This window comes from Ursus arctos, unplaced genomic scaffold (assembly GCF_023065955.2).
Source record: "Ursus arctos isolate Adak ecotype North America unplaced genomic scaffold, UrsArc2.0 scaffold_2, whole genome shotgun sequence".
NCBI classification, from domain to species: Eukaryota; Metazoa; Chordata; class Mammalia; order Carnivora; family Ursidae; genus Ursus; species Ursus arctos.
The window spans coordinates 70617458-70638024 of NW_026622874.1; positions in this window are offsets into that span (position 1 = coordinate 70617458).

Here is a 20567-nt window from a genome sequence, read left to right on the forward strand (position 1 = left end):
CCACAGTGTCATTCTACAGCCTGAAAGGCCATTTGTAAAGCTCACAGAGTTGCCTTAGCTATTAAAAAAGAACAAAAATCAAAAGCTAAGCTCTTTCTCCAAGGAAAAGATACGACTTTGGATGGTCTCTGTGCTCTGCTATGATTCCCAAATACTTATTATGCACACGAGACAGAGACTCCACCTCTCCTGGCATTTAGCCTACAAGGACTTTACTTGTCTTCCCCGTGTGTATTGTCTTACTGTTTCTACCCTACCTTTTGCTCCGTGTGTTTTGAGACAAGAGTGGGAACAGCTCATACTGATGCGTGTAAGGGTTAAGTCACACACACAAGAATGGATTTTGCTTTATGAGCAGCTCATAAAAAGAGATAAGTTGTTATTTGCTTTTTATGCATGTAGGAAAGGGAGCATGAGCTAATAGTACTTTCTGTAGAGGAGCCAGAAGAAATTCAGTATGTATACGAATTTAATGCAAAATACAAACCCAAATGTAAATATTGGTTTCCTTCCAGATTTTCAAGACTTTAGGAAAAAAGAAAAAAAAAAGATTTTCTTTATTTGTAATTCTGCTGATGGAAACCATCCTTCCACTATTGAAAAGTGAATGGTTTTAAAAATAGAATATATATATTTTGAACTTGACAGTGTTTAAAATTAAGAGTGGAAGCTTATGTTTGGTTTGAACATGGCATGTAGTGTATTGCACATTTTGGAGTATTATTTGTTCTTATGAATGTGATCCAAATCCCTTATTTTAAAGAAAAATGAAAGACCTGATTCTCCTTTTGTAATTCAGCACAACAAAAAATTCCCCTTTATCCAGTGTGTACTCGACTATAAATTTCCTTTTAAATCAAGATTACACTTATGAAAATAATAAGAGGAAATTGTTGATAATAATGAATATGTTTTACCCTGTCTTCTTTGTAAAAGACTTTATGGTAGTGTGCACACAGCTTTTCCCTTTGCAAAAACAGGATGCTGGGAGCATAGAAGGGATAGAATTCAAAAAATTAGTGATTGGAATGAGTCTTTTTAACTCTTTAAAAATAACAATAACCACTAATATCTATTGAACACTCACCATGTACCTGGTACTTTATGCATATTAATGCATTTAATAATCACAACATTGTCAAGAAAGTACCCTCATTATTTCCATTTTTCATAAGAAGGAATTGGGGCCTAAAGGAATGTGCCTCTGATTGCACTGTCATTTGGATGGAGGCTCAGAATTGTAGCTTTGGCCACGATTCTTGAACTTTTGCACTTAACTTAGTAGTGTATCAGTTAGCATCTGCTACATCAAGTTTCCCCAAAACCTAGAGACTTAAAACAGCCATTAACTCAGCTCACGATTCTGTGGGTCAACAATTTGGACTGGAAGGAGCTGGCTGGAGGAAGTGGGAGGAAGCACAGGCGGGCCTAATGACAGAGCTGAGGTCAGAAGCTTAATTTCTCCGCTCATAACAATCCAAGGAAACCTTTATTTGCTTGACTGAGCAGATGTCTCATGTGACACCTTAAGGAAAGAACTGCACACCTGAGCTGTGACCTTTGGCAGGTGACACCCAAGGACATCCCTAGATGTGGATGTGCAGAGAACAAAGAGGTGGAATAAAAACATGAAGGCAAGATACTCTTAGAAAGTGTGGTGTTTAAAATTCATTCACTGACTTGATTGTGTGCTGACCTCTATCCAAGCAGGGCTGGATGTTGGTAGAGAATAAGCAGATGTGGTCCTCTGACATTTGGGGGCATGTAATCTTGGAAAAGAAGTTCTGAGCCAGTAAATACTTATACCAATTACCACTTGTGGTACATGTTAGGCATGAAATAGAGTATTAAGATAGAAACTAATTAGAGGAGGGTCTATTTAGATAAGTTGGCCTGGAGAGAGATTTTGGAAAGGTGATAATGAAGCTGACATCTGAATGTTGAGAAGAATACTGCCATACAAAAAGGGGGGGGCAGATGTGGGGATGGAGGGGTGTGTGTGTGTGTGTCTGCAAACAGCAAATATTGTATTTAGTGCAAGCCTAAGGTAAATGTGCAAATATGAAAGTTACGGTGCAGGTTTCCATGTTCATACTCAGCGATGAGACTCCCCTGTAGCTCTTCTCATTTCTTTAAATGTTACCTAAAGAATCTCATAATCATGGAAGCAGTTCTACCCAGCTGCTGCTCTGTAAAGATAAGGAGGGGTGCTCATTGTAGGTGGAGTGTAAGAGCAGCAGATGGGGAGTAAGATTTGTCTTCTCATCTTGGCTTTGACCCTAATTCACTATGTGTCCTTGGCAAGGGCATTCTGCCTACCAGAATTTAGTTGCCCCATTTGTAAAAAGAGTGAGCCCGCCTAGGTCACAGTGATGTCAATTCTGACTGGTGGGTTAGTGCTCTGTGGGAAGAGGAGTTTGAGGCCCTTTATGATCTCTGTGGGCAAGAATTCTGTAATTGATTAGGGATGTCTGCCATGGAATGAGGAAGTAGTTTTGTGTATGTGGTATAGTTGTCATTTCCTGATGAACCTTCCATTTTCCATCACGACGTTTTCTATGGCTTTTAGCTAATTGGGAAAATTTTATAGCTTTCCAGTTATTTTGTTCTGATATTTAAAAATGTAGCAGTAATTGAAAACAATCAAGGAGGGGGCTAAATACATCAAAACAGTACTCTGCACACTTGCATCAAAGGGTTCAAACACAGCAAATTGTGCATGAGAGGGAAGTGGATTTGTACTTCTCTCATTTGTAATATTATTAGTGTGATTAATATACAAAGACCAGTATTTCCTGAAATTCATAGTTTGCCCTATTCCTCCATGAGCTTTGTGTTTCCCAGAATAATCATGCCGATCCATTTCCTTAAAAATGTACTGAATGCTTAAGTGCTCATTTTGCAAGGGCAGCAGCATAATTGGACACAGTGGGGAAACATCAGAGAAGCGGTTTGCTTCCTAAGGAGAGGAGAATGTGGTGTGAGTCGCGGCCGGATGGAACGTCACGCCAGGAGGGACCCCATCTCTGTACCGTGTCACTATGCAGAATGCTTAAAGTCTATTTATGGAATTAGGGCTCGGGGACAAGGGCTAATTCTCAGCTGAATGGAGGGCTTCCCTGGGTTATAAAATGCATGTTCTTTTGAATAATGGGACTGAATGGGAGTAGAATGTTTCAGCATTTTTTCCCCAATGTGATAGCTCTTTGGCGATTTTATAACTGGATTTCATCTTCATAAAATTCTGGCCTGTATGATCGTTTTCTCCCCACCTTGCCTCTTAAGTAACCACTTTCAAAGCATCTCTATCTTACCTTTGAGATTAGCTCTCTTGTTATACAGGTGTCCATACCTATAGTCTTAGCTTTAGAAACTAGAACAAAGGAGAGAGATCAGAATCCTTAACTTAAAACACTTTGGAGGGTCATGTTTTACTGTGTGTCTGTGTGTTTCTGTGTTTCCCTCAAGCCTGTTCTCTCCTTTTCTAAAACAGTTCATTAATGCAGTGACCTTCGGGTCTTGGTCAGAGTTGCTTCCCCAGAATATCTGGAATCAACCTGTTAGATGTTAGCAGTGCTAATTATGGGACAGGACTCCTGCATATTTGACACCCACACCTCTTCTGAGTTGAGGACAGTATCAATGCCCTTTCTGGGAATCAGGCTTTGGAAAATCTCAATATGGTCAGGGTAATCATGCTGCACAAACCCAAGGGGTGCCTGGCACTCCCATTGAATTCTATGAAGCCTACTTAGCATATGCGGGACACTGATAGAGACCTACCAGGGAACAACACATAGTTTACTGAGGCGGGAGAGAGAGGGAGACAGAGAAAGATGAAATGCATGCTAGGTGACAAAGTATGTCATGTATCATGACTGAGTTTGGATTTCTTAATGAGTTCACCTGACATTAGTGGCGTTTAAGAAAGGCCCTTTTAGTCACAGCTTAGAGGGTAAATAGGTGAAGGCCAAAGCCAGAGGGAAGACAAAAGAAATTCTGAGATAAAACCTTCTTTCTGGTGACTTCCCTCACTTCCATGGTTGGCACCGCCCTGGGCCAAACCACCCTCTCCTCTTGTGCAGACAGGGTAAGTGCCTGATGAATGCCTGCTCCCAATTGTCCCGAGTCTTCCATATTGCTACCAGAGTAATCCGATCATGTCAACCCATATGAGACCCCTCAGGGATCAGGTGTTCGCATTGCTCTCAAGCAGGAGACACAATTCCTTACTGTAGCTAGCACAGTCTTGCAAGATTTAATGGGCACCGACCTCGCCACCACCTTGACCTTCATTTCTGTCTCTTTTCTCTGTTCTCACCCACTACATGTTGTTTGCTCTCACAGAACTTTTCTAAACCCTTTCGTCTCCCCACTGCCTTCACCATAAACTTAGCCTGGTTAATTGCTAATTACTGCCCCCCATTCCTGCTCGTGCCACTTCTTGGGGAAGCTCAGCTACCCTCCTGTCTGCTACCGATCATCTTACCAGGTCTCTTTCCTTTCTAGAATTCATCTCAGTTGTAAATTTATGTTTATTTATATGAATCTTTGATTGTCATCTGTCTTTCCTGCAAAATTAAGTTTCATGAGGGTGAGTGTAATTTTTATTGGCTGGTCACATATCCTTCTCACTTAGTACATTGTCTTATAAATAGTAACATGCAGAAATACTTTGGAGTGAATGGATTAGAGACAGTGGGGATCTGGGTAAAGGCATCAAGAGGAGGACCAGAGAAATGGGATGGATTTGTGGGATTGGTAGTTTCTATTTCCTAAATGATACAGAGAATAATCTGGTTTTAACCCATGTGACTGAGTAGATGGTGGCATCCAAAGCATTGTTTTATCTCTAAACAAATGCAGGGGGCCCAGCATTATAAATGCAAAATGAGCGACTTATCCAGAGAATTCCTCAACAACATGAAATGTCTAACCCATGCTTTGTATTTACTTTCTTTCTATTTGACCCATAACTATGGCAGTCATTAAAATCTTAATGACAAGGGTGTTTTTATTATAAGCACATCTTCCTATAGATTTTGCTAAGCACATCTTCCTATAGATTCTTTGTTATCTTGTGAACACAGAAGGGTGTTGTTTTGAGACGCGAAATGCATGAAATTTTGGTGTTAGGAGATGGTAGTGCACCTTACTTACCCCCCATGAAAGATGTTGGTGAGAAAGATCATGGCAATGCTGAGTCCTTATTTGGCCAGGCCTGATCCATCTATTTACAGTATTAGTTAGGTAACCTGGGGCAGACCACTGAGCCCATTTTCATCAGTTGTAAACCCAGAATGAAAATACTTGCTTTATAGGGTTGTTGGGAATTAGAAATACCTGTAAAGTGCCTGACACTTAGAAAGCATCAAAATATTGCCCTCACAGTGATGGCATTAGGTCTGTACCAAACTTCAGTTGTAGTATATGTATGGCAAAGAGTCTTATAATGAAGGTTTAAACTTTCTTGGAAACTAAATTTATCCCTTTTGAAACTCTGTCTTCTGGCTTGCTGTTAATCCAGGAACCCACATTATATTACAAGTACCTAACAGCACATTTCACTACTGTTAATTGCCTTTCTTTCTGATGTTGGAGAATTTAAATGGTGACTCACCTCACAGGATGCCTCCCGGCATGGTGAAAAGCGCCAGAAGATAAAAGAAAAGATTTTACTGAGCTTTGTTTTGATTTCTCCATATTTCCAATTTTTATCCATAGCTTTCAAGACTCACATCAAGTGTTTCTAAGTATATATTAGAGGTTCTCATCCCTGACTTCAAATTAGAATCAAGTGCGGAGAGTTTTAAAAACTGTCAAAACTTGGCCCCACTCTGCACCAATTAAATCAGAGTCCCAGGAGTTTTATGCTCAGCCTTATTTTTCAAAAGCTCTTCAGGTGGGTGATTCTAATATGTAATTGGGGGTGAGAACCCTTGATGTAAATAAAGCTTATCTTTTTTTTTTAAGTTTAATTTTTATTTTTTTTAAGAGAGAGATCATGGGGGGGGGGCACAGACGGAGAGAGAGAATCTCAAGCAGGCTCCATGAGGGGCTTGATCCCACAACCCTGAAATCACAACTGAAGACAAAATCAAGGGTTGGATGTTCAACTGACTAAACCACCCAGGCACCCCTGAATCAAGCTTATCTTAAACTCCACCCTCTATCCACACTCAGCCATATGAGGGTATACTACTTTCAACCCCCATTATTTATTTGTGGATTGGAATGAATGAGTTAATAGGGTGAATGAATGAATAACCCCCTAGGTTACTAAATAATGTTCACCTTGTATTTTGCTTTCATTTTCAATCTACCCTAGTAAACTTAAGATCCTTCTTGAGGTCTGTATTAGGGTAATTTCTGTGGATCCCACAGTGCCTAGCACAGTACCTTTGGGAGCGTACACACTCAGTAAATGCCTGTCACGTAAGTGAAAGATTTACAGTGAATACCTGTCACATAACAGAAAGATTTATGGAGTTCACCTGTTAAGGATAAACAACTCTTCTCTTCCTCCTGACTCTTACAAATTTTTCTTTCTGTGAATTTGAATGATAAACATTTTTCTACTTGTAGTTAAACTATGTCATTAGGCTATCACACACACACAGGAATATTACTCAGCCATAAAAAAGAAAGGAATCTTGCCATTTGCAATGATGTGGATGGAGCTAGAGACTATTTTGCTAAGCAGAAAAAAAGTCAGCCAGAGAAAGACAAATACTGTATGATTTCACTCATATGTGGAATTCAGGAAACAAAACAAATGAACAAAAGAAAAAAAATGGAGACAAACCAAGAGACAAGGTGAGGGATGGGTTAAATAGGTGATGGGGATTAAGGAGCATGCTTGTTGTGATGAGCACCAGTGTTGAATGACACTGTATGTAAACGGGAATTTAAGTAAAAACTAAAAAAAGAAAAAAAAAAAAAAGAATCATTGGCTCCCACCTCTGGTTGGGCTCCAGCCGGTACCAGGGGTAGGGAGAACCGTCTGAGCTCCAAGTCACTTCATGCAGGACATTGGAATGAATTTCCCTCTTCTTGCCTCCTCACTCTAGACCCTCACTTAAACATGTAGGCTCAAACCCACCCTTTGGCACACCTTTCAAACTTCCCATGATCTCATACTTTGGGGATACAAACTTCTATTAAAACTTCACCCTAGACCTTCCCCCAAGGTAAACTTAGCTAGACCCCCTGAAGCAGCCCTTAATTGCTATTGACTTTATTTGTTATGATTTTTTTTCCTTTAAAAAAAAAATGCCATTGCAGTAGGGAGGAGTTTCACATTCCCAGAGCATCAGGGTCCAGGGTACATACAACTCAATCTCATTTGGGCCTTTTTATTCAATTGGTCAAACTCCAGCTCTTTCTTGATTAACCTGAGTTTCACAGTCAGAAACATGCAAACAATATGCATTTTCTCCTTTCTCATTTTACTTTTGTACTGTAGGATCCCAGTGACCTCTATGTGGTCTTTGTACTCAGTGACTTCACACATTCTTTTGCTTCCAACTCACTCTGGTGCTTTTCCCTCCAGTACAATAAATGCTCCTTCTGACTACCTCCTCTGATCGATACTTCCCATTCCACAGTGAGGTTTATTGATGTAAATGTGCACATGACACCTTTCATACTATTCTGTTTGTCCTCTGGGGAAACAAAAGCAAATCTCAATAGCCTTTGAATACAAACAATTAATGAAGAGAGATCCCAGTACCCCACCTCCACTGAGACAGATAAAAGGAAACAAGCAAAATAAGGAAATCTCCATTCAGACTGGGTACTATTAGGATATCTAATGAAGCCATGTCTGTTTTTTTAAAAGTGGATTTAGCCTATGGACTGCTGGAATAATGCTGGCACAAGTCTTGCTGTCCACATGGGTGGCAGACTTTTAAAACGTGGAAGATCAAACATACCGTGGTGAGCATTGAACATCACTTCACAAGTGTGCCCGTGGTAGTTAATAAATTGTCAAAAATAATAAGACAGCTGCCAAGAACAGAAGCTATAAATAGCAAAAAAAAAAAAATAAAATCAGACATGACTGTTGTGGATCCTTTTGAAAGATAATTTTCCTTGTAAGTAACTTCTGTGAGCCATACAGAGCTTTTCGATGGTGAAACCTATACTCCTTGCTTCCTAAGAGAGCAGCCGGGGGAATTAGAATGCTCCCAAAGACAGGGAATTAGATAGGCTGCAGCTAGGGTGGCCATTACATTAGGTAATTTAATGAACACTGATACTGAGGAAATAAATCAAATGCAAACAATCAACACCAATCAAGGAAGCTGAGCATTTCAGGCACTTAAAATGTATTAAATGAGTGTTTCAATCACAGTGGGTACTTTTTCACAAACTCTCTTAATCAGCTAGCATCATTTTCGACAAAGTGGCCCGTGCATGTAAATATGGTGATCTGAAAAAAGCCCAATGGTCCGTACACACATGGACACTATTAGGAATGGAAATTCTGCTGGGCGTTTTCACAGATAGGGTAAACAATAGTAGATGGATTGGAAAAGGTTAGTGAAAGTCAATTTTTGAAAAAAAAAAGCACTAATATTTTGCGTGGGGTGAAAAAAATAATTTCAGACATAGAATAAAATTTGAGGTCTAATTATAGGCAGCCAATTCACCTCCCAGAGGCAATCATTTTTGTTTTTTTATGTATCTTCCATAAATTTCTATTCATGTTTAAGTCCTTATGTAAGCATTTCTATTTGTATATTAATTATGTACCTATATTATATGCTTGTATAATTATCAATATTGTAATACTTGTAAGTACATAAATCATATATGACTTATACCATATTTATATATGATTTATATATATATATACATATATATATAAATATACAAAATTTATTCGTAACCCCTTATGTGGTAGCTTGTTTTTAGTATATAATCATATATCACGAAGATCTTCCTGTATCAGTCTGTATAGGTCTGTTGCATTCTGCTTAACATTTGTGTGGTATTTTATTGTCTGAGTCTCTCATTTATGTAACCATTCCCTTGTAGGGCATTTAGATTATGTCCAGTTTGGGAAGCTATAGCTTTTTGAACACACACACAAATACATATACACATATTTGAACATAGAGTTGGAATTATTTGGGATTTTAAAAGCCAAAATACTTGGATTCCAGGTATGTATTCTAAGTTTCCAAGTGTACACACACACAGGTGCATACTTTTCCACTTTACATGTATTATGTTATCTAATTCTCATTTAAATATTAGTATTATATCTGTTTTATAAACTATGAAACTGAGGAACAGAGAGGTTAAGCAATTTGCCAGAAGTCACACAGATAATAAACACATGACTCTTCCTCTGAACCCAGGTCTCCTTTTCATCTTGACTTCAATCGTCTTTAATCACTGTTCTGCAGTTTGAGTTTTTGACTGATGTTAAAACTATCAGTCATAATACAATTGTATACACTTCAAAGAATGTGTATATCTTGAAATGCTGGGGAAAATGTTTTTGTTTTGTTTTCTCCCCAGAGAAAAATCCAAGTTCATTTTTTTTTTTTTCGATCAAAAGGGGTGTCTGAATTGTAAAAGTTACTGTTGGTGTCAGCAGAGGGTAAAGTTGGATATTCCTACTTATGTAAGGGTCTTATGACACTCTTATTAGTAGCTGTGCTTGGAGAAATTTATATATTTACATATAAATATATATTAAATATATATCTATTTTCCTGTGAGGAAGCTCTTCCATTTGAAAATATCAAGTGAATTAGAAGTGTTCTGTTTGTCCTTTCATTTCCACTGCACATCTTCACATCTTTGAGGAGATTTAGTTCTTTACACTTTCAGGGGACTTTAGTTGATTTGGGAGCAATAAAAGTATTTTGATTCTTAAAATTCCAAGTGCTCTTAGAGGTCTGGGAAAACATATTTGAAGGTTCTTCCAATAACACTGGCTGTAGGTGCATTTACATAAGGGGGCTGCTGTTTAAGCTTATGGTTTACAACCGCGTTTGCTTTCCCACCCCACCTTTCTCCCTTTCCCATCTCCCAAGCAAGGTGTCTATGTGTCTGCTGCTCAGCAGTCTTCTCTTCTTCAGCAGGTAGTAGCCTGTCCCTTCCTTTCCTTGTGGGGTTGGGTGGGTGGACCCACTTGATTAAAAAGTTGCACATAACCCAGGCCTGACCAGTCAAGGAATTCCCCAATACTGACATCAGTGAATGACTCAAGGATGAGTAGCTGGTCCAGAGCAGGCCTGTGAAACTCGATTTAGAAATTGCTGGGGGAAATTGCACCTTGATTCACCTGGTTAGGAGTTGTGAGCCTGGGAGCTTGGAATAGGGGAAGATATTGCTGAAGATAAGAGACAATACAGAGGAAAGCAGATCCAAGAGACGGAGGGAGATCAAGCCTGGGCGACACTGTACAAACACCTGTGTTTGAGCTTGTCTCTATATAACTGGATGTTTCAGTTGTATAAGCCAGTAAATGCCTTCACTCCCCACCCTGCCAATGCAGTTTGAGTTAGGTTTTCTTGTACTTGCTCTTTGGGAGGCCTGACAACCTTCTATCATACACTTAGCAGTGTTTCCATATATCTAGTCATCTGCACTTAAAATCCTTAGAAAATTTTTGAGTTTTTAATATAAAAAAATCTGTTACCTCACCATCCTTCCTGATCTACCCTCTCTACATTCAAAGTTGTTTTACAAAATTCTTATTTGGTTATGTCCCTCCCTCTATCAAAAAATGTTGGTGGTCTGTCATTTTCTGCAAAATGAAATCTTTATGTTTTAGTTTGGTATTTAAGGCCTACAGGTATCTGGTTAACCCAGCCTTCAAGTTCGGTGCTTGCACTCAGCTCATGCAGTCTTTGTTCTAAGGAGATCAGAGAATCCACTCTCTCCCCGCAAGATGGCCGGTATCTTCATAACTTTGTTATGCTGTTTCCTCCTTCAGGGACTGCATTTCTTCCCAGTCTGTCTTGGCACATCCCTATCTCCTCTGGTAAAGTGAGTGCTGTGTTTTTAGGAGTTCTGAAACCTTTACTATCTCTGACAGTATGATGTTTATTACATTTGATCAGAGGTAATCATTCATATATCTTCCTCATACCCTTGTTTGAGGGTTTTTTGGCGGCAACTGCGTCTTCATTTTTGGGTCCCTGGGGCATGTGACATTGCTGAATCAGAGAAGGAGCTAATGTATATGAATAAAGTCACAAATAAATGAATTATTGAATGAATGATGAACTTTTTTTGGGTTCATGAATATATACAGAAATGATTGCTTTACTTTTTTTCTTTTTTGTACTATCTTGTAGGTTTTCACTCTTGCAAAAAAAAATTTTTTTTTTTTTTGACAGCTGTCATGAGGATTCTTTTAATGCAATCTGGCACTAAATACCTTGCCAGATACATTTTCCTTGAGGACATTGATAATGGCTTTTTATGGATAAGATCCCTCTAAGGCTATGTACATGCATCAGTGATTTCATTTTTCATTTATCTGTTCATTGACTTTTATTAAGCACTTCAAAGAGTCCAGACCCTGGGCCAGCTGACAGCAGACCCAAGACAATGAAAGCATACTTTCTACCTCTAGGGATACCACAGTCTTCAGCCTAACACCTATCAGCTTTTTAGTTGGATCTCTTTATTGCCCTGCACACACACTTAATATTCACTATTTATTAGTAACTTTCTGTCTGCCTTATGTACACTGTTGATGGCTCTCCTAACAACTCTGAGAAGTATCAGAATCAGAACTATTTCATGGAGGAGTAAATAGAAGCTCAGAGAGCTGAAGTGACCTGACCAAGTACTTAGAGCTACTCAGCAGTGGAACTGCCATTTGAACCATCATTTACTGATGCCAAAGCCACTACACCATGATGCCTTTCCATGGGCATGTCCTTCTTTCAACAGGATCTCTTGGGATGTAGGGCATCTCTTGCTTGTTTTCATATCAAAATTTTAAGCTCTCTCAAGCCCACTGAAATGCTTATTTAAACAAAAATATTCACCTTGACCTATCTCCTTGCTAACTCTTCTTTTGCTTAAAAATTTTAGCTTTCTTAGAGGTCCATGTCCATACTCATATTTTTGGTATCTGTATTATTAGAATATTTTGATTGCAAGTAATGGAAACACAATTCATACCACTTCTAACAAAATGGAGCTAAAAAAACAAAACAAAACCCAAATGATCATAGAATATATTGTATAATGGAGTTGGGGAGATTTTTGTGTTGGCCTACAAAATTGAATAAGTAACTATAGGAATGGGGGTGTTGGAGTCTAGACCTCAAGGTTTTGTGACTGGAACCGATGGCTGAAAACTGTGAGGACATTCTCTTTTTTGCACTCACTTTGTATCTCCACTTCTCTCTACCCCTTGGTGGGTTGGCAGCTTCTCCTGCTAAAGATAAACTTCCTCTAAGCACCCATGGAAGAATGGGCGGGCAAATCCAACATTTTTTTCTTTTGAACATCATGATCTTTGCCTTCCCCCAAAAGCATGGGGCCATGTTCCTTTCCAGCCGTAGCAGAAAAATCTCTGAGAAGAACCTCAGTTGGCTTGGCTTTGAACTCAACCTTCACCCAATCTTTGAGTCTGGCAAGAAAAATCCTACTGTACTTGGAAGCTCTGTGGTAACAGAGTGGTTGGAGTAGTGATTGGCTGAAAGAAAGAGGGCTGATTCCACCAAAAGAGAAGGGATGAAAAAATGTGCCATAAAGTCAAATATTAAATGACACAGTCAACTCTAGAAGGTGGAGTTGATATTTGTGTTAGTATAATTATGTGGACCATATGTAGAGGGTATTTGGTACTACCTCAGTTTATGTCTCTTCTGGAATCCAGTCTATTATAGCATTCGTCACTCTTAAAAATATCCAGGTTTAGATGATAAGTGATATGGCCGCTCTAACAATCAGATACAGTATTTGAAATTGTGATGAGCTTGGGGAACTCAGAATGGCCTTCCTTCCCTTCCTCCTAAGATTATTCTAGGTATACAATAGTCATCTGGTCTTCAACTGATTGGGAAATAACTTAGGATAGTGGACCAAGCATTGATCTCAAATCAGATAGTCACTTCTCTAGTCTTGACTTTGCTGGTTGGTCACTTGTGTGATTTGGAGCCCATCATAACACCTGTCTGAGCCTCACCTGTAAAATGGCTGAAGTGCTAGAAGTCCTGTCTCCCTTGCAAAAGCATTAGGGAGAGGCAATTAGCTGATGCATGAGTACAGTTCTATACTGTCATAATAGTAATAATAACAGCCAACGTATGTTTTAGGTGTTTATCTAGACATTGCACGAACCTTCTGCATGAACTACATCATTTATCTGCAAAACAACCCTATAACATATTTAGTATTATTATCTCTATATTAGAGATGAGAACCCCAGAGCATAGAAAAGCAAAGATACTTGCCTAAAATCATACAGCGAGGACTTGGCAAAGCTAGGATTCAAACTCGGACCATGGCCGTTCACCAGTAGGCAGTGTTGAATTACTTTCAAATATGGAGCATGTGTCTCTCTGTGTGTAAGAAAGAGGAGGAGAGAGGGGAGGGGAGAAGGATAGAGGGAGTTTTCTTTTCTGACTCTGCTGAGAGGAAGCAGCAGCCAGGTTGTCATGAGCAGTAGCCATCCTCCAAGATGGCAGAGCAGACCAGCACTGGTTAATGGCTCTGGGATGATCCCATATTGAGGGACATCCGTCCTTTTGTGCTCTGACATTGATGTTACTGTCAGTTGACAGTGAGCTTTATCATCAATCCCTTCAAGTACAAAAGGCCACTGTTCGGAAACTGTCATTAAAAGCAGCCTCTCTCTTTTTAAAAGCAGTCTCTCCTTTATTCCCTCCATAATAGGAGCCAGTGTACCAGAAGAGACTGACCTTAAGTTGAGCCTGTTTAGTTTGAAAAAAATAAAAATAAAAAAGAGAAAAAGAAGACGAAGAAAAAAGAAATAGGATAGGTTATGTTTTTAATGTATTTAAGATTGAGGCACAGAATTAGAATGGAGTTGAGGGTAGTAGGAAATAGAAGGCAGGGTGGGAGAAAGCCGAGGTGGCCTTGGGTTTTCTTTGCTTTTGGATAATGGGCATTTCTAGTTAAATCAACACAGTCTATTTCACAGCCTGTCTCCTGGTGATGTATATACTCTTTGGACAGGGTTGTGGGCCGCCTAAAGATCTCTTTTTGCCATAGGACATGGGTATAAATAAGCTTTATGTAGTCACAGCTGCTAAGGGTGATTATGGGTAGAGTGCATTCTAAAAGGATAGGGCAGGATGTTCATTGTTAAGGGGAAGGAGGGGAGGGAGAAGATCCCAAAGGGAAGCAACAGGCAGAGTTCTACTGAACAAACGTCCTCCATGGTCTTTGTCACTTTTTAATGACCCTTTAGGAAGGTGATTTTATCGTAATTGAAAACAAAGACACTTATGATTGAGAAGTGACTCAGTATGGAATTTAAGAACATGGATTTTACAACCAGGCTTTCCAGGTACAAATGTTGCCTTTGTCTAGTACAAGTCGCATAACCAGTGTGCAAGTTGCTTAACCTCTCCATGCCTGTCTCCACAGCTATAACCCAGCCTGCACATTAACTGTGAAACTGAAATGAGTTGACACATGAAAAGAGCTTGGAAGAGTACTTGGCATATAGTGAGAGCTCAGCCAACATGAGCCCTTGTTCTTACTTACATTTCATGCATTCATAGACACAAACAAGGAAACAGACAAGAACTGATCATTCTACATTTTGAGAGTGCTTGGAAGGAAGATCAGTTGGGATTTATTTTTCTGTCACCCATTGTCCCCTGCATGAGGTTGATGGAAAAGGCCTTTATGAGGAGGTAGCATTTGGGCAGAGACCAAACAGAGAAGCTGGAATCAGCTGTGGGAGAAGCATCCCAATCGAAGGAAACAGAAGGTCCTGAGGAAAGAAAGGAGCTTGTTGTTTTAGAGGAACTGAAAGGAACCAGTGTGGCTGGAGTGCAGTGAGCAGAGCAAGCCTGTCAGGCCTGAGGAGAGGCAGGTAGGCAGGGCCAGATCAGGCAAGGCCTTCCATGCCAAAGTAAGGACATGGCTTTCATTTTATTTCATTTTATTTTATTTTATTTTTTAAAAAATTATTTATTTTGGGGTGGGGGTGGAGCAGAGACAGCCCTAAGTAGACTCCGCACTTGGTGTGGAGCCCAACGCGGGGCCCAGTCTCACTACCCTAAGACCAGGACCTGAGCTGAGACCAAAAGTGGGATGCCAACTGCGCCACCCAGCCGCCTCATGTCTTTCATTTCAGAGCAGTGGGAAGCCACTGGAGATTTGAAGAGTGGCTTGCTCAGATTCACATTTGAAGATTACTCTGGGTATGGAAAAAAAATGGCTTGTAGATTGGGGTGGAAAGACCAAAAGGTGTCTGTTGTTGTTGAATGGGGAAGAGGTGTTGTTGACTTACCAGGGAGTGTCAGGGTTGGATCACAGCCCCCGGCCTCCAGGAGACAAAGTCTGGTGCTCTAGCTATGAGTTCTCACCATCATGTTTACTATATTACATTCATCTGCAATTGCTTAATTGTTTGTTTTCACTAGGCTATAAGGTGAGGACTTCATGTCTTTCCTCTCTTTCTTTATATGCTCAGTTTCTTGTCCATTGCCAAACTCTTAAAAGGCTTTCAGTATTTATTTAATGGATGAATATGTAAAGTATGGTGCTCATCGCCATGTTTATTTTTGCCAGCCCATGTTATTAGAACATCAAGTAATCTACTTCATGAAGAGGAAAGTCATTCCTTTTGAACTTGCAGTATTTGTGATGGGAGGTGGGATTCTAGATATCTTTATGTCAAAGAAAATGACCAACACTGGATCTTGGAGAGGGCAAAGGTAGTAATAGATGGCTCGGCTCTGTTTTCTGCAGCAAGATGTCCCCTTAGCTCCTTATCTGTGGCATCTCAACCAGGAGCCCTAGTTAATTTTCATGCAGAAGAAGCCTTTGAAACCCAGACCTCTTTCATGCTCTGGGAAGATTTGAGAGGGGTCAACCCTGTTTAGATTGGTTCTCTGCACCAGTCGGGGAAGCCTGCTGGCTATTCTCAGCATGGAGTATGTTGCAGGGAGGAGATGAGCAGGAAACAGACCAAAGAACCAGGGCACTTCCCAGCTTGAATCAGGCCTGTCTTGTGTGGATTCATTATTTTGTTGAAATTAATCCCCAGAATGGCAGACATAGTATATTTGAATGTGAACTGATGGTGCATTTCATGGCCAAGTGAATGTGGTTTTGGATTATCCATCCTGGTTGATTGTCCTTGCCTCCAAACCCTTCCATTAGCACAGATAATTGAACTATACCTGGTTTTGTGTTTTCACACCCAATTTGATGTCCTTACGGCATTTGGTACGGGATGGGGGTGTGTGGTGATCTCATCCTGCTAGCTTTCATTCACAATGGAGCTGGTGTAGTTTATAAGCAATAGTGATTCTAGTTGTCGCTTAATGAGAGCTTCCCATGTTCCAGCCATTGTGCTCAGTCCTTTACCAGGATTATCATATTCAGTTCTCACAACAGTCTTACAGTAATACTACTAATAATACAAATAGCAACTTATTTGGCATTTACTGTGTGTCAAGTGGTGTTCTAAGTGCTGGCATATATTAACTCATTTATTCTTCAAAACAACCCAAAAAGCAATAACTCCAGTCCCCAGGAATGAAAGTCACATGGATCAAGATCTGAATGGCACACTTGGTATTGAACCAGGGGGAAGCCCTGACTATAATGTGGGTATTGCTATCATCCTCTTGCTATAGGGAGCTCAGAAAGGTTAATTTTCTTGCCCAAAGTCACATAGCCAGTGTGTGCTAGAGTCAGGTATTGAACTCATTTTTCTGTCTCTAAAGGCCTTGCTTTCTTTTAATTATAGCCCCTGAGAACCAAAAGCCAGATGTTTATTACTGGTGGGTTTGGGACACTTGACACTATGACAGAGAAACCAACTTCCAGATTTTATTAAAGTGTAATTTTACAATGATATCATAGCAGAGTAAGTGTAGGGATTTGATAATTCAGTTCTGTAATTTTGGGGGAAGTCGACCTGAAGAAAAATTAAAGAGCTCCGGTTGGTCAGAAGAGCAGTGTATTATAGGATACTCTTGCTTTGTTTTCTTCTCCCTGCCAAAGTTTTGTTGTTATTGTTGTTTGTAAACTATTTGTGACTGTGTATAGCCAGGAGCTAGAAGGACAACAGTGGCTTTGTAAATTTCCAACAGATATTCAGATAAGATAAGTACATAATTAGCATGGAGCTGCGATGAGGTTGTCTGGAAGATTTAAATTCTGCATAGGGAATTAGCAAATAGTTCCTGATAACAATGACTTTCAGATGAGTGTGAATGGGAAGCATAGGCCCAGCCCATCTAGACAGTTAATTATAGAATGGATTGTTCAAGAACAACGATTATTTTTATGTGCTTACCATGTGACAAATAATATGCTTGACCTATGTACACATATTGTATAATGTGTTTCTCACAATTACCCTATGAGGTAGGTACTATTATTATCCCCTCTTAAGGATAAGAGTATTGAATTTCTGTTGAAGGAACATGGCCATTCCTTCTCTTTCTCCCTCTGTCTCACGCTGCTCTCCCTCTCTATTATACACACATATTCCTCTTATAAATAGTAAAGTTGGGATTTGAACTCAAGTCTCATGTAACTCCAAATCCTGTTCTCCTAGAGGTCAATATTAGGAGTTTCAATAAAAAGGCTACTAAAAGCAATCTGATTTATTTTCCACCATCCCTTATAATCATCATCATTTTAGCATCCCCCAAAGTAATCACATTTATTGCTGGTGTATCACTTACTTTGGAAGGTGAAGTGGGCTACACAGTCTCCATGCACTAACTCATGGGGAAGTCACGGCAAACCTCTGAGATAGGCACCACTATTACCATACCTGCGGCTCATATGGGAAAGCTGATATTAATTTTCCAAAGTCACATACATAGAGTTTGTACTAGAACCTGGTCTCTGAGCCCTAAGTTTGTACTTAACCTCATGCTATTTTGTCTCCTAGCCAAAGCTCGACAGATGATTTGTGGGTGGGTGGATAGATAGATCAATCGATCAATACATAAAGGTATACCTATGTATATACATACTTCTCCATCTTTCTATCTCTGTATCTATCTGTCTGTCCATCTATCTAAATTTAGAATTCAAGACTGTGCTGCCGTTCTCTTTCTTTTGAGTCATCTGACCAGCTCACTGCATTTGAAGCAGCAGTGCACTTAACTCCTTGCTTACATTGGTATTCCTCTTCGTAGCAGCCCCTGTCACAATAGCAATTGGAATAAAACCCAAAGAGTAGTGCAGAGAATATAAATGGGTTATTTTTCTCTTCAACTCTGAGTAGGACAAAATTCTCATAAAGAACAAGGGAACAAAGGTTCCGTGACAAACATAACCAGGGGACTCTAGCTCTCTCTGATATAGCCTCTGTAACATAATGGAAAGAGAAATTTAGGATAAAACGAATTCAATGAGAATTTTAGTTGCCTTGCTGGATGGAGGCTCATGGTCCTGTGCATTTATATGCATCATCATTAATAGCATTTTTCGAATATCTACTCTGTAAGCAGAGCTATTATATGCCCCCAACCTATACAGCTTATGACTCAGTGAGAATGGATGCATATGAACTGAACAGATGTATTTACAGAGAACTTTTATCTGTGTGTGTATCACCTACATAAGTGGTTGTCTTTATCAAAATCATGGAAGTAGTCATTAAAAGGGACCATACAATGGCATTGTTGGAAATAAGAGCTCTTTGAATAATTAAAAACTGATGTGAAGTTAAACCCTCTATTTTGAGAGGCAGAATAGTGAAGTGGTTGAATGTGGGCTTGGTCATAATCCTGGCTGAGTTTGAAGCTTGATAATAATGTCAAATGATTTGAGGCAAAGTGAGTGACCACTCTTACCTCCAGTTTCTTTTTCCATAGAAAAAGTATCTTTAGTATCTGTGCACCCCTTAGAAACCTTTGGCCCATATAATCCAGCCTCTTTGCTGAACACCAGTCAATCCAGTAGAACAACAAAAAACATAAGAGTCATTGACAATTAAATTACTTAAAACAGCTTACTGATTTCTCCTGGGGAAAATATATACTAAAGCAAATTTAATTTATAACCTTCAGCAACATTCTTCAAGTTCTCTTTTCTTCCCCATGTTCTTGGGGGAACAGTTACTGTTGTGAATTTTGCAAAATGTGTAAACCAATGTAACCTTTATGTGTTTAGGACAGGGGTTCTTGGCCTTGGCACTATTAACATTTTCATCCAGACAATTCTTTGTTGTGAGATACTGTTCTGTGCATTTCAGGAGGTTTAGCAGCATCCTTGGCCTCTACTCACTAGATGCTAGGAGCATACTCCCTCCCTATTATGACAACCAAAAAATGTCCCCGAATGTCACCTGGAGGAGAAAACCACCTTCAACTGAGAAACCCTTGCTTAGGAAGAGATTGCTAACAGCAGTGTGTAGGATGATAGAGGAAGACATATGAGATCCTTAGAAGGCTGTAGCAAAAGTTGGGGGCAGAAGTGATGAGGGTGTATGCACCCCAATACATAAGTGAGCACCTTTATAGCCAGCAGGATTACCATGAGTAAATGTAATAGTTGTAGGAGAAAGAGGCATGGGGTTTGGGGTATTTAGAAGGAAGTGCAGATTTTTTTTTAAAGGTTTATTTATTTGAGAGAGAAAGAATGAGTGGGGGGAAGGGCAGAGGGAGAGACTCTTTCAAGCAGACTCCCTGCTGAGTGTGGAGCCCAATGTGGGCAGATCCCTCAACCCATGAGATCTTGACCTGAGCTGAAACTAAGAGTCCAATGCTCAATTGACTGAGCCACCCAGGCGCCCCCACATTTTGTTTTTTTGATGTATTTTATTTTTCTGACTTTATTAAGATGGCGCCGGAGTCAAAGGAACTGTAAATTCACTCTCAGCAGAGATGTTAGCCAAATCTCTCTTTCACCATCCAAATTAGAAGACAATGTTAGCAACATTTGATGTTGAGTTTCTGAATAAGATTCACACTGCCCTTATCCTGGCATCTTTTGTAACATTTTATTTATTTTTAAAACTCCTTAGAATTGTACATTTTTCTCTAGGTTCACTCAGTCCTCCACAGCCAGCTGGCCATTAAAGAAATTTAGAGAGAAAATTGCTGAAGCAACTATGCTCTTGTTTGTATTGCATAATCAACCAAAATAGCCCCAGAAGTGATTATACTTGAAGTTTCAGTGGTAGTATAGATATACTGTTGTTCACCTTGACCCCATTTAGGACTATATCATTTACTCAGATTTTATTATCTATCTTAAGCCAGAATTTCTTATAAGAATGCATGTGTTTTTGATTGTGTGTGTGCGCATGTGCATATATCCACTGATTAATTTTGTATCCTGTTTCCAAATAAATCTTCTTCAGTCACATCTCTACTCATGTCACGGCTCTGCTCAAAAATTTTCAATGGCTC